General features: G+C 35.4%; 1 protein-coding gene across 3 annotated transcripts in view; it reads left to right on the top strand.

Moving 5' to 3' along the window:
• Positions 1-12,531, top strand: part of KCNJ6 (potassium inwardly rectifying channel subfamily J member 6) — a 161,092-nt gene that overhangs the window by 2,263 nt on the left and 146,298 nt on the right. The window contains exon 2 of one of the 3 annotated variants that reach the window (XM_015301389.4): positions 6,751-6,842. The exons of the other annotated variants lie outside the window; for them this stretch is intronic. The gene's annotated coding sequence lies outside the window, so the exon portion shown is untranslated. The remainder of the gene's footprint in view (positions 1-6,750; positions 6,843-12,531) is intronic. 3 annotated transcript variants of the gene reach the window in all.

Here is a 12,531-nt window from a genome sequence, read left to right as displayed (position 1 = left end):
ATCTGGGTTTGTAATAATTCACAAAGAAACAATATATATTTATTACACTGATAAGTTGTAAATTGTTGGTTTCGTTTTGCTATCCATATCTAATACTAGTAGTTGCATATGCAATTATTGCTTCAGACTAGGAAAAATATTCTAGAAAAGCAAACAGCATAATGAATAATATTTACTGGGGAAGACAGAGATGGATTAGTCACTTCTGTGCTGTTCACTGTGTCAGGATGTTCTTTTTTTCATTAAACAAATAAGATTTATTAAATCCTGCCTTGGTCCTGATGGGCAGTAAACTATAGATACATGAAGAGTTACTGAGCTTGAAACTAAATTCCCAGACCGCTGAGGTTATGCTTTAAATATAATCAGGTTTTCAGTTCATATCAGCCGCTGGATTCCTTCGTTGCTATAAATTTTCCATTTCAAATAAATCCTGAAACAGTCACATGGGTGGATCCTACCCATACATAGGAGTTAGCTGGACTCTGTATTTATGCAAATTTATCTCTAAGAATCATAACTAAAATCTTTTTAATGGAGGATCCACATTTCACCCAAACTACACTGTGGGACAAGTTAAGTAATGAGTTAAACCTTTATGGAAATAGAGATCTGAATTTCTTAAAAACAGGCCTAACATTTTCAGGCCAGTCTCATAGGGAATATGAAAATAAGGACTGAATTGTTAGTATGGACTTAAGAACTCATTTCTTTGCTGTGGCAAAAAAGAAAGAAGTAATAGATTACAACTCTCCAGAGCAGTTACTAGATCATTTATTATACTTGAAGATACTGATTTTGTTATGTAAGGCAATACTCCTGCAGTGTCAGAATAGTTTTAACAGATAATTACAAAATGATTTTACCTTGTAAGCAACAGAACTAAAAAAAAATAATTATTGGAAAATCAACAGAAAAAACCAGGAACACAACCCCAATTAGTTCAGTAAATGACAGAACTCTTTGTAGATTTTTTGCCAGTGCTTTTACACTGAATTCAACATCAGATTCTCAAGATACACAGTTTCACCGCAGAAGATAGTTTCTTTCCATACATTTTTATACTCATTTTATTGAAACACGGCGTTTTGAAAGAAAAGCAAGTTGTCTCAAGCTATGCAAGAGAAATAGAATTTTGTTTATATTTTCATAAAATATCCATCACAATGTATCTATTTAAATATTTCATATATGTGAGTTCTATGTTGCTCTTCCTTTCACCTATAGAATACCAAGAACTCTGGGCAATATTAATGTAAATTTACTGGGTTTGTCATTATATCCTTAAGTTATTTGCACATATACAAGTAGATTTTTATTCAGGAATGTATTTATATAAAATACATAAAATTAAGAAGTAAAAGGTATAAAAGTCTATAAAATTAAGAAGTAAAAGATTCATATAACTCAAACAAATTAAACTATGCCTTGGATAATAGTGGTTTAAGCTTTGTAGAGCACACATATCCCAGTTACATATATATATTATTTATTTTCACTGTTAATAAAAGCATGAGAGCTCTTTTTGGTATTTTCATCATCTGTTTGCTACAGAATGTTGCTTTTTAATTGGGAAATTGAGAGATGGTTTCAGATGATGTGTTTGTTACATTTATGTGGATGCAGTGTTTTTAGTGGTGGAAGGTTTTTATGCTAAAAACAATATTTCTAGTATATTATGCATCAATATTTAAATATGGATTATGTAGAGACTGACGCATCTAATACAATGAAAGCTTAATTTACTGGCCCATAAATTCAATGAAAGTGTTCTAATCTCATTCCTTCTTGACAGAGATTTCCTGGGAGAGGCTTGGGGCTTTTTTCAACTCTGCATCAGATACATTACTAGAATTATATTAATATTTGAAATATACTTATATTAGAGGTGTTACAAACAGTGGATATAAGAGGTTACTAATTCAACTTTTTCAAATACTGATGCAATCTTTAGTCATATGCAAGGATGCTGACTGTCATAGAAGCTGCAAGTCTGCTGATGGAGCCTTATGGCAGTATTGTGGAGTGTGTGTCAAAAGGATATCCCACTCTAGTTCAGTTTACAGCAGGAGATAGATGGGAGCGGTTCTGTCTATGCAATGGGCTGGAGGAAGAAAAAACACGGAAGTCATGTACAGAGACTGGAAATTTTTAGTAATTGCTCACAATAGTATGGCAACTGCAAAGATACTGTGCTGCAGATATAAATCATATCCATAAAGTGGCTCAAAGTGCCATCCTCATTTTACTCATCACCGTCTAGTAGGATATCATGCAGCACCAAGTGAATTTCACAACTAAGTAAATATAAGTTGTTTACATTTTAAAAGCATGTTGAAGTGGATTCTATCTAGATAGTAACATGCATTCTATCCACAAGCTTATTCACATAGCCAGCAGAACATCCTGCCTTCAGATACAGGACAAAGAACTAAATTTTGAAGTTATTAAATGATGTGCAACTTCTACCAGCAATTTGTGTGAATGAGCTTTCAGGGCCACACAATAATCAGTAAAATCAGTGAATATCTGCATGAATACAATAACTGTAAGCAGTCTTTACTGCAGAAATCCCAGTTAATGACAGAGATTGCAGACGAGTTTCTAAAATAAACACGTCGTACTTTGTTTCTGAGTACGAGTCAATAGAGTCATAAATTAAAATAACTATAACAATAATAATAATAATAATAATAAAGAACTAAAAGGTGAATAAACATAAAAGCATTGATTCCCTGCTTCTGTTTGTCAGTTATAGCTTCAGGTCAGCCTGGGCATGCAGTGTAGCATTATATTCCCAGTAGAGGAATCATACTATTAACATAGCTCTAATTAAAAAAAAAATGGTTAGAAATGCTCTCAGAAAAGACTTTATTTTTCTTTATTATGACAGTATGTGTCAACTCAATATTAGAAAATAAAGGGTTCATTCCATCAGACATGAACATACCTCAAAGTAAATGCAAGTATTCAGCTGAGAGTGTATATTTATGATACAGGAAATTCTTCAGGTTGAATGTTATTTATTTCTAAGAAACGTTTACTTTCATGTCTTATTTGGTGGGAAAATAATGTGCTATATCCAAGGATAGAACTAGCTCTGTAGTCAGAAAACTTGAACAGTTTTGCATGTAGCTTGCAATTCACAAGCATAAATTACAATTCCAAGGAGATTAAATATATATACATTTATATTTATTATATATATACATATAAAAGCATTTGTGTTAATAGTACTTTCTAGGTTAGTGCAAATAAAGAAGACTCATTCACACATGTAAGCCAGGGAGCCTGCTCTTAAACCTTACTGCCAGTGACCTACCCTTTCATGTACAATTTGAGTGGTTCATACTTTGGGACCTGAGATTCAGACTTCAAAATTTATGTGGAGATCTGATTCTTCAGAAATGTCTTCCAAGCAGAGGAAGTATCTGATTCATCCTAACGCAGAGAATTCAGGCAGCTGCTGCAAATGTAAAAGCGATCTTTGCCATTTGGCTGCAAGATAGCGTCCTTGTGTGCTCCATGGCTAAAGGCAGTGGCTAGGGACAGTATTGTTGGGGAAAGGAATTTTATCATAAGCTTGCTTCAAGATCTTACCAGAGACACAGCCTTAAACTTGAATTTAATTTCTCTTCATATCCTTTGACCTAACTGTGTTGAGTCCTGAAGTTCAAATGTGCCTATTGAAGGAGAAATCCTAGGTCTGATTGCTGCTGTCTCAGCAGTCACAGCATAGTCAAATAAACAGTAAAGATCATGGGCTTATACAGCTGTGCTGTATTATTCTGTATTCATTTAATCTACATAAACTATTGGAGTCTGACCTAAGAAAGCCACCAGTCACAAGAGACACTGAGACTCAATGGAGCAGAATGTTGGGTCTTGTTTTCTGATGAAAGTAGAATTCTGGCATTTGTGCTGAATTCTCAGGAACGAAAAAATCAGGACAAAAAACAATAGTGACAATTGAAAGGGTGAAGAGAAGGCTGCAAGAAAGAACAAGATGATGAGAGAGAACGCACATGAGAGCATAGTTAATTCAACACTCTAATCAACTGTGTTCTGTCTGCAGTATTTTATCATAAGCATCCCTGCTTTAGGCTCACTAGCTCAGAGGGCTTTTCAGCACTGCAGGAAATCCTCTGCTTTTTGCTTTCCATTTAAAAAATCTCATTGTATCTTGTCAGTACAGACAACTTTGTCAATTAAAGCAAAGGAGAAATTATCATATAATATATTATTTATCATAATCAAGAATGTGGGTTCATTAGAACAATGAGCAATTGTCATATTATTCCTTAAAGTATTAATTTGAAGAATGAGAAAATAATGACATTTCCTACCTTCCCACTTTTTCTTCTCCTCTTCTCCTGTTGACACACACAGTCTTCAATTTCTGTCAGCTTGTCAGATCAATTTCTCATTCTTGAAAAGTAGCATTTTGCTAAGTGATTGTAATAAAGAACCTTCTTTTTCCAGCTCAATAACTATCTGGACTTGAAGATATAATTCCCCATTGATTTCCATGGGGCTAGACTTTCACAGAAAAAAAAACTTCAACAGGCAATGTCTACTTTGGAAGTATAGCTTTCCTGGGTTCCCTGTAGTCAATGAAAAGAGCAGGGCAACTCTAAAGAGAAGCTTCAGTCCAGCAAAGATCTCTAGAGATCTCTAGAGAGATTGCATTTTGTTACCTCAAGTTTTGTGGACTGCATCTCAAATTACTAAATCAATGTGGCAATCTCTTTTTGCAGAAGGTGTGGAAGATGAAACCCTGTCTTCAGTGCTTCCAGACAGAACTGTACTCACTAAACTTAATTTCATCCTACATCACTTTTTTTTCCTGTCTGACTTATAAAATTCTTAAGATTACATAGAAGTCATGCTTGCTGTTGTTTTTTTTTTCCCCCCCATTGTTTCTGACACTCTCCAGCTGCAGCATTAAGCAGCTCAGCAGTTTCTCATCTCAGAGCTGGCCTTAGATAATCAGAGCTGGAACGAACAGCAGCAGCAGAGGAAACATAGTTATGCAAGAGGGGAAGGAAACCTTTTTCGGTAATTAAAACCATTGGCTGCTTAAGAACATCAAGACATCAGTTGCAGTGGGCTCTGTATCATGGCCTCTCCATCAGTGTGGAAATGAAAGGTTGAGCTAGAAGGGAAGTAAAGGAAACTGTGCCAGCTTTGGTGGAAGCAATAGGGATATAGTGCTGTATTCTCCTTAGCATGCTGCTTGCTTTCTCTGATACAAATGGAAGAAAGCATATTGGTTTGTGCTTCATCCCTTTTAGATGGGAGATAAATAAAACACCTCATTAAATTCCTTACTGAATGGGAACTAGGGTTTACCAAATCTTCATCATTTTTACAGGGGAGAAAGTGAAAGGAGACTATTTTGTTGCAGCCCATTAGCACTACCCAGTTTTGTGTGCAAGTCAAACCAGGGCTGTCTCATAAAATGCAGCGACTCTCCAGTAATCTTTCAATACTTGGTTGTTGAGTATTGCTGTATAAAAATTTTAATACTTCAGGTAGTTAATCATGTTAAATAAACTAGATACATGTTTATCTCTGCAAAATATCCGGTAGGGATATGAACAATCTTCACAAAGCTGCTGTATTCCATCTATTAAGCATAATTACATTAAATCGCATAGTGCATTAGAAGTCTTTCAGGATTAAAAATAAAGTAATGCTAATCTACTTTCCAGAAATATAATGGAAAGTTACTATTAAAATCTGAAAGAGAAAGATGCAGGCAGAAGATCTTTTGTATTAAAAAAATATTCCAATGACATTCTAGTGAAAGTGACTATAATAATATGTAGTATATTTACAGTATGGTTTTATAGTAGTTGTTGATAATTCTTGACTTTGGCACTTGTGAGAGTTACTCAGTGTGTGAGAAAAAAGATCTCTTATAACTGTTGTCTGAATGCCTATTCATTACCGTCACTTTTTTCTTATCAACTAGATTTGCATTTTTAAGAGGTGACCTCAAATTTCTACAGCATTCCAGCATCAGTCTGAGTTCTACATCTTTAGTCAGTTTGCAAAGTTACATGCAAATTTAAGGTGGCCAAAATTTGGAAGAAGTGGGACAGACAAAATATTAAGAAACAAGGAATGAAGACATTTAAAAAGTGAAAGCAAAACAAAAACAAATAAACTGGATGATAAGCCCTCCCATATTCAGAAAATTCAATCCACAGTTCTGTATTTGCTCTCTGAAAATGTAGAACTATTTGCAACATTTGGACGTTACTAATCACTATTTCTTATCTCTGTATCACTTGCAAATAACACATTTATGGTTTTCATCCAAATCCCTCTCTTACCCAATCACAGAATTCAGAAATACATTTCACAAGAAACTATAACATAGTTAATACACTAACTTAATACTACCAATGTCTTCACCCTGTGTCCATTTAAAAAATAATTACAAATATATTCTAAACTGCTTCTATATAGTGCCCACTGCGTATAAGCTACAAATACCTACTGTTGTCACTTGGTATTCCTGCAGTATTTGCTGCATGAAATAGTTTTGTTCTGGTCGTGAAACAAGAGGTAACAATAGCAGATATGAAAGAAATGTGTCTCCAACCAGAATTCAAATGCAGACATTGTGGAAACTGAAAGATTTAAAAAATAAGGAAGACAGAAATAGGAAGAAGTTCTGGCTTGGACTATTTGCAAAGAAGAGAACTCGTGATTTATTTGTTGTTTTGTTTTTAATTACAGTTGCATTCAGAAGCCAGACTGGTGGGTTTGGGGAGTCACACACAACTCACATCTTAGAAGAAAATTAAGCTGCTCTCTGGTAGGAAAATCAGGTAGGCCCCTAGAGATGTTGAAGTGAGAAGATGTATGATATGTTCATGAGGGGAAATAGTAATAACGAAAGAGATCGGAGGAAGCCTTGCTGAAAATGTATAGAAATAGTAAATCCTGTCAAGCTGCTACAAAAATAGAATCATAGGAAATATGTGATCTTGTATATGCGTTTGAGTCAAAGAGTATTAAAGTCTTTCCATTAATTTCAATGGGTTTCATATCAGACCTTAAATGTAAATTTATTTTAAATAGGTTAGCATATAGGAGAGTCTGACACACAGTTTTCTTAGTGCAGCTCAGGATGACTTCATTACTTGCAACTGTCAGCAGAAATCTTTGTATAATCCAGCCCAAACTTTTTTTCTAATTTCTGCTACAGAATTCTAAGTGTACAACCACCAGATAGGAAGTGATGAACTTACATATTTTAGACTAGAAATATTCAGATTTTCTTTTTCATTATGAGGTTTAAGATGAAGTTTTTCACATTTCAATGCAGTACAAGCACATAGAACTCCTATGGTACCTTTGCAGTTCCCTGGAAATAAAGTTAACAGCTTGTTTCCAATAGAGATCATTGTGCATTGCTCCAAACTACTACCAGGAATTAGAGCCTGGATATTTTTCATAGAATCTTAGAATCATAGAACTAGCAAGGTTGGAAAAGACCTCCAAGATCATCTAGTTCAACCACCTACCTACCACCAATATTTCCTCACTAAACCATGTCCCTTAGTACATCTATTAAATGTTTCTTGAACACTTCCAGGGACGGTGACTCTACCACCTCCCTGGGCAGCCTGTTCCAATGCATCACCACTTTTTGGAGAAGAAATTTTTCCTAATATCCAACCTGAACCTCTCCTGGTGCAACTTGAGGCCATTCCCTCTAGTACTATCACTAGTTAAATGAGAGAAGAGGGCAATCTCCACTTTGTCTCAATAAAGATCAGTCTGGTTTATGTCTAAAGCATGGATTTGGGAGTAAATATGAAAATATATTTCAAAGGAGATTATTTTAAAGTAGATGGTTATTGCTAATTTTGAGAAATATCAGTCAACAGTGCTATATGAGTTCAGCTATTTCAATAGAGATTCAGACTATTAGAACTAGACTTCAGACTGTTTCAGTAGTCAAATCAGAGGTATAAAAATGAGATCTGTTATACTTCCTCAGACAAACAAATCAAAAAATCACAATTGTTTTCAAGATTTCAAAACAAAGTCAGATTTTTGCTATTGCTACTTGCCCTTAATTAAACTTTTCCATAAACAAATAGTGAAGAATCAGATCCATATCAATTTATGGCAATAAGTTTAAACACTCCATGAATTTAAGAGGAAAATAAAAACAGTTTATATCATCTCTTTAGACAGACCACTCTGATGAAGGAGAAACTGTATTCTTCCTGGAAAAGGTATCATGGTTCATAATCATGGTCATCTAGATTCCGTATAAAGAGGAACCTTGTGTTAGCAAACACTAATGAAAAATTATTTTCTTGAAAAGTTGGCGAATTAAAATCCCAAGTCAAGTTGTAGCTACCAAGTGTGCCAGCAGGACTGCTCTGTACTGTTCAAGACAAGACAAACTGAAGAGTTGGGCTGTACAATAGGGAAAGGTGAGAGCAAACACTGGCAACTGAACTGACAAGAAATCTTTGTTCTATTCTTTAAAACATGGACTCAAGTACTCATGAGCAGAAGGGAGACAAAAATCAGTTTCATTTTTTAGGCATTACACAGAGGAAGAAATTTAACTTTTTACACTAATCATACTTCTGAATTCAGGCTAGCCTTTCATTTCAGTGAAATCTAAAGCTGAGTGAGGGTGAAACCAGAGATATATTTCACAGCTCAGCATATTCACAGTCTAAGAGCTGGACTTTGTTGATTGCCCTCATATTCACTTGAATTTCATTGGTGAGGATGTGCTATCAGGAAAAAAACAACTCCAAACCTTGCTCGCTGGTTATAACTGTAATCATCAAAGCCATACTCAATAACCTAGAATTAGCACTTCTACTTAATCCTACACACCAACGTGGGAGGCAAAGAGGAGAACAGTATAGTTCTGATGCAGCTAGATAAACATGTATTAAGGATTAGTACAGAGGTCAAAATTAGAGCTATTTGAACTGAAACTTAAAAGAAGTTTTAAAAAGCTTTCCCTCAAATAAAAATGCTTATACAAGTAAGTGGAAAATAAAATGCTTTGCCTTTGCATTGCCTGTGTATATTTCCTCTGTGGCAATAACCAAGGGCCTAGTCTTGTGTGTTCTACAAACTTTCAAGAATTTGATTTACAGTAACAGGCTCTCCCTGAGCTTATGTATAGTTATTACTCTAATTTAACCCTTATTATGGACCTCTAATACACTCAGAACAAAATCTAACTAACATTACTGCATATAAGAATTATGAAATAATTTCACAGAATTATAGAAAAAATAGATTAGAAGGAACCTCTGTGGGTCTCTAATCAAACCTCATGAGTGATAATCAGTGAGGAATAATTACTTCCTTCAGCCTTCTTGCAATTTTATTACTGATGTATCTCAGTATATATTCATTGTCCACTGACGTAGACATACACAGCTGACATATGTACTCTTGCTGAGTGTAGAATGGAGAGATCCTATCCTGCAGAGCTTCTACCTAATGAGCAGGGCCTCAGCCGCAGGTGCAGTACTTTGCATTTGTCCTTCTGGAATTTCATAGCACTCCTGATAACCTGAATAACATGCCTAGTCTCCTTGTGCGTCAAGTGCTCCTTTTGGTGTCATTCAGAGGCTGGCTGAGTTACCTTCAGTCCTGTTATCCAGGTCCTTGGTGAAAATACTAGACATCAGTGGCTCCAGTAAGTATCAACCCCAGGCACTACTAAGTGTTAAATCTGAAACTGTAAACACTTCAAATTCTAAAGTCCAGTCTGTTCTCCACCTCTTCTTACAGTCTGCCGGTCCAGTCCACTTGTCCTCTGTTTGGCCAGCACAGGAAACCCACAGACCTCACTGACTAACCTAGTCATATCATTTTATATAGCTGCCAGATTGGTCAAGCATGATTTTTCAAGGATTAAATCCAAACACTGATTATTCCTAATCATGGTCTTGTCCTTTGAGTGTCCAGAAAGTTATTTACTTGAGAATTTCATCCAGTCTTCCCAAGTATTGAAAACAAACATCAGTTTGTAGTTCCCTAAATCCATCTTCACGTCTGTTTTAAAAGAAAGTCCTATCATTTGTCTGTTTACACTCACTGGGGATCTCCTACCTATTTTGATTTTTTAATATTCTCATGTTCATTATTCTCATTTTTAAATTTCAAAAATTCTTTCACTTCAATTATCCATATTTCTTGCTGTTAACTTGACTGTTTCTCAGTATATAACTTGATTTTCTGTGTGGATAGTCCATCATTGGGTGATTACTTGGCAATCTTCTCCAAATTTGTGTCATTTTTTCTAGGAGACTTATATTTCATTTGCAAAGCTTTATCCAACAGAAAGTAGGCGTATAATGTTCCAGTACAAAAGTAGTTTGGTAATTTTTCCTTAAAAACAGTACCTTCCTTCCCTCATCAAATACTTTAATCCATATTCTTTCTGCCTGTACGTGTACTAGAATAGGAAGCTACTACCTTTGGAGATACTTTGAATACATTTTCAGCAAAACAAAGGGAAATGTTTACAGTTTTTAATGATTTGCTTGGCAAATGTTTGTTGTGTGAGTCGTTTGGCAGGAGGGAAGTCTGTAGGGTTGTGTGGGCACATTTATGGATACAGAACCTCAGTCTGGGTTTGGTTACTTCTGAGCTGTCTTCTAATATTTTCAATTGACTGCTCTTGATAGTCATACATACAACGTACCTGCTGCTTTTGAAGTGAATAGGAGTTTTACTGCTCATTTCAGTGGGGAGTAAATTCAGACCTTTAATGAAATTTTGTCAGTTACATTGCATCAGTCTTTGTGGAAGAACCTTAGCATAGTGATATTTTCCTCATGATTATATCCTTGTGGGACAGTAATTGAAAAAGTGAATTAACTGCATTACCTGTCACATAATCGGAGTTTTTTGTAAGATGGATTTCTGATTGTCTTCCATTGCAACAGTAGTGAATTAAATGAAACTATTACCATTTCTATCTGCTAATAAGAGCACAGCAAGAAAATTACAAGGGATTCTGAAACAAATATACCCCTACTCTGCTTTACTTTTGATCAAACTGTTTTCTCCACTTCTTTCTTAGCTCTATTAATACATATGTCTCTAGACACCCTAAGCCATCAGAGCTATTTTAGGTACTGAAATAAACTAAATACTCATAATTTACTCCCCCTCAAGTTGCTGATCTATTGCTTGCCCTCTTTTTTCTTACTCCTTCTTCTCCTTATATCTGTAGGAAAAATAGATTTTTTCTTCGTTCAATTTGCCAAAACTGCTGAACAAAGCCTTTTATCCCCACTGGTTTTCTGAAAACATGCCGTAGTTTCCTTCCACCTAAGGGAAGAGTTTTCCCATATCTCTCCTGAAGACATTCATCTCTTTATCCTAGTGTATATTAATGAGAAATTTCAGAAGTATGAAGGTATATTAAAAAGTGTAACAACTCCTCAGTTATAAAAAACAGGCAAATTCTAATTTTTGCAAACTATAAGGAAATAAACTTCATTTTCTAGTACGTGCCTTTACCTATGCTGCAATGGTTTTCATTTTACCACTAGAATGATAATTTTTTTCTCCTACTGGAATGACATACTTTGTCCCCAAGAGCATGCAGGGGTGAAGTGCTAAGAAACACTTCAGAGCACTAACCATGAGCAGATAAAGTACTCCATTTTCTAAACAAAAAGCAATTTTAGCCCTTATTAACCCGTACACCTTCTACTGGCAGCAGAACAGGATCAAAGCACGCAGTCCTTAAAAAAAAGAAATAAATAAATAAGTACCTTTTTAAAAAAAGCCACAAAGCAGACTTCCAGCTTAAGAAACAAAGCAGTAGCATGTGGACAGTGACCGAAAAGGCAATGTTGCAGAGCTCTGTTTTTTCTCTCTCATTCTCATCAAGGACACATGTTCAGTTTAAAGTTAAATAATAGTTTCTTTTAATTACCAGTACTTTGAACTTTTAAGTAGGATCTCAACTGATGCTCTCATTCCTCTAGCAATTCCCATGGAAAGAAGAACATTTCAAGCTTAGTAAAGCACTCTCATAGATGCAATGCAGCAGTTTACAGCTCCCCAGTAATGGCAGTGCAGTAAAAGAAAAATATTATGAAAATAGATACAGGCCAGATTAACTCCTGATTTGCATGCCATGAAATTTCACTAGTTTTATATAGAATGAATCATATACTGAAGGACAGAAACACAGAATTTTGCTGAATGCAGCAATCTCATACCACATAGAAATTGTATCTCTACAGAGCTAGTTTCTCTGCACTGGTGAGCAAAAGTATGGTAAGCTGATCCAAGGATGAAATAGTGTTTTGCCTGTCTCTGTCTGGTTCTTTGTTGACATAGAAGATATATCTGCTCTGTATGGTGCTGGCTGGCTCTTAGCACCTCCAGTCTAGTGCCTAGTGTTCAGTCTGGAACGCCAGATTACAAAATCTTCAAGTGTGATCTCCATATGCTGATCACACAGCTATGCTCGCTTGTGGATTACTAGATACCATTGCCAGT

Source organism: Gallus gallus, chromosome 1, assembly GCF_016699485.2.
Source record: "Gallus gallus isolate bGalGal1 chromosome 1, bGalGal1.mat.broiler.GRCg7b, whole genome shotgun sequence".
Taxonomy (NCBI): Eukaryota; Metazoa; Chordata; class Aves; order Galliformes; family Phasianidae; genus Gallus; species Gallus gallus.
This window is presented reverse-complemented; position numbering and strand designations above follow the sequence as displayed.